Source organism: Vombatus ursinus, unplaced genomic scaffold (genome assembly GCF_900497805.2).
Source record: "Vombatus ursinus unplaced genomic scaffold, bare-nosed wombat genome assembly UNPS02010548.1, whole genome shotgun sequence".
NCBI lineage: Eukaryota > Metazoa > Chordata > Mammalia > Diprotodontia > Vombatidae > Vombatus > Vombatus ursinus.
This window is the reverse complement of record NW_020950326.1, coordinates 6141568-6144576: the sequence shown is the minus strand read 5'-3', so window position 1 is coordinate 6144576 and position 3009 is coordinate 6141568. Positions and strand designations below refer to the sequence as shown.

The 3009-nt window shown below is 42.0% G+C and overlaps 1 pseudogene; it reads right to left on the bottom strand.

Moving 5' to 3' along the window:
- Positions 1–345: 345 nt before the first annotated feature.
- On the bottom strand, positions 346–2065 carry LOC114037691 (annotated as a pseudogene).
- Between the last annotated feature and the right edge of the window lie 944 nt (positions 2066–3009).

Sequence of the window (3009 nt, the reverse complement as noted above, 5' to 3'; positions counted from 1 at the left end):
AGGTTGCTATTAAGTATGAAGACCCATTAAATCTTCCTTTGCCAGATGAGAGCCTCAAATGAATCTACTGCTTTCTCAGTGAAAAGACACAAATTAGTTAATTTCAAAAGAACGCACTGGATAGCCTAGCACTGGATAGCTTCATTCAGTCCCTTTGAAAAAAAAAAAGTTTAAATAAAAAACAAACAAAACATGAATTCTAATAGTGTAAACAAGTCTGACTCAGCAAGGAAACTGAATGCAAATCCAAGATTATGTCCATGAAAACCATGGTGGTGCATCTTTAATATTAAAGAAATCAGAGCTATAAAAAAAAGTTCGTTTTCAAAGACATCTTTCCAAAACTTATTTGTGCTCCTTTGTAGGTGTGTAGTAAAGTTCCATGGGTTTGTTCACTTTCCAGTATTTCTCACTGTCAAGTTCCAAGGAAAAAGAACCATTTAATACAGTGAACTGTCCATTGTCTGTAACAATGTAAATCGTGCACTGCTTCTCACTGGCTGTATCAAGGTTTATCTGGTTTGATTCTCCCCTTCTCGGAAGCTTTCCTAAATTTAGCTAATTGCACAGCTAGGTACGTGGATAAGTGATCAACTGTGGCATTGCCTGAAGTCTTTATATATCTTGTCTGTGCACTGTCTTCTTTCTCCATAAGAGTGGGATTGATGGGGTTGGAATCTGGGCCCCAGAAAGGAAAAACCCTGGACTTTCCCACATGGCCAAATCTCTGGCCTTCCCCTGAGGCTATAATCCCATCAGCTGGTCTTTCATTGTGGCTACACCCAATCTCCCCTCCATTGTCTTTCCTCCCTATGGCCCCAGGCCATTTCCTACCCTTAATCCTACCAGACTCCGTTCTCCCTTGGCCAAGAGGTCCAGGTCCCAGGAGTTCTGTTCACCCCAGCTTACTAGCCACTCCCATCCAGATCTCCTTAGGCCCTTCCTCCCGTCACCCCAAACTACTTGGCCACTCTTAGATCCCTCCCATAGTCTTTCTGTATATAAGGTCCATCTTGTCTCCATTAAGATGCTCTGATTCTTAGAATCTAGCCAATAGCCCATAGATGCTCAGATTCCTTAAGAGTCTAGCTAATATGGTGAATCTTCAATAAACCTTGGTTTTGGCTGCAAGAAGGCTTAGGTCGAATTCTTTCGGGCAGGACCCAGGTGTCATGATTTTGGGATTCCAGGACCCCTAACCTCTAGACCGCATCAGGATGAGCCCTGAAAACTAATTCAATTTCACAAGTACCATCCATTACTGGATCTATTGCCACAGTGGCATTGTTGTTATCCATCAAGTTCTAATCCAGAATCATCTGATGTTTTGGTTCTTTTGTTACTAGGCCCTGCTTCTTGATTACTGTGTATTGCTGCATTGCTACAGTGTGAAACGTTTCCATTATCCTCTGCTCCACTGCCATTTTCTTTTTTCTTTTTTCTTTTTTTTTTTTTTTGGTTAGGCAATGGGGTTAAGTGACTTGTCCAGGGTCACACAGCTAGTAAGTGTTATGTGTTTGAGGCTGGATTTGAACTTAGATCCTCCTGAATCCAGGGCCAGTCCTCTATCCACTGCACCACCTAGCTGCCCCTCCACTGCCATTTTCATTCTGTTGTTTTTTGCCCCTATATTTTCAGTCTTCTCTTCAATACTGTGACAGAGAGCTTGTTGATTATTGTGTTTGCTGATCCTTGCTATCTCTCTTGATGAGCTTCATATTCATCATGACTTGGATAAATTTTACTGATGAGAGCATCAAAATTTGGATCTGGCCTTAGTGATCTTTTGGAAACCAACTTTTTTCGACAAGTAGGACATTCTTTGTTCCCACTTCTGAGGGTTGTGATGGATACAGTCTGCACAGAAACGATGTGAATGCTGTTTTGTGATCATAGTATTCTTCAACATATCCAAACAGACTGGGCACATTAATTCACTATGTAGACTTCTACATGATACCACAATTTCCAAGTGTTCGCTGAGGTGTTTGCTGTAATTCATATAAACTTAGTTCCCATGTTTTGCTTAAAGTTGAGTTCCACATGTCTGCATAGCCCGAGACATTGCGGCGCCCGCCCCGAGCCTCCTTGTGCTCTGCTCACCGAAGCAGCCGTAGGGAGACGCAGGTGACCGAGCGCCCCAGTCCCCTCCGGCAGCGCCGCCGCACAATCCGTGTTTTTAAAATTCTTACCAAAATTCATATAGAAACAGCTTTCACAATGGTAATGGCATGGTCTAGAGGTGCTAAGAACCCCGAAATGAGGGAGCAAAGGGTGCAGGTCTGCCTCAAAAGAATTAGACTACTCAAGTCTTATTTTAGTCAGAGACAAAGTTTACTGTGTCATCAATAGAAAAACACAAGATTTTAAGAATCTGTGCTATTTGTGATGCCAATACAAGTGGGTCAGATTTTAAGAATCTGAGCAATTTAATGGGGGAAAGATGGACAAACTCTTAGTTTGGATTACTAGCTGTCTCTAGTCATGCATACATAAATACAGTCCTTATCCTTTACACTCCACAAAAATGAACAAAAGGCTGCATACAGCTTCCTTAAACAAAATTTTAGTGTGCACACAAGAAGTCCTTAGGTCACATTCTGGGATACACACACACACACACACACACACACACACACACAGTTTCATGGTGTGCTGTGGTGGCCCTGTCTCAAAGAATTCAGAGTCAGACCACCTCTAATCCAAGTACAGGCATTTACTGAGGATTGACACCCCTCAGAAGCCAGTTAGGTTCCCAGAGAAACCAGCAACTTAGTAAGACAACACAGGCAAATTTATTGTAATGATGCTGATTACACAACAGAAATGATGAATATTAAAAAGGCAGGAGGGGTTTATTAAGGGATTAGGTAATAGGAGATAGGTACCTTCTGTGATTTGGTGGTCAACTTTTGTGCAGCTTTCTGATTGACTAGGTATTGTGGTCCTGTCTGGTCAAGATGGATAGTTAAGTATTGTGGTCCTGTCTTGGGCTAAATGGATGATGTG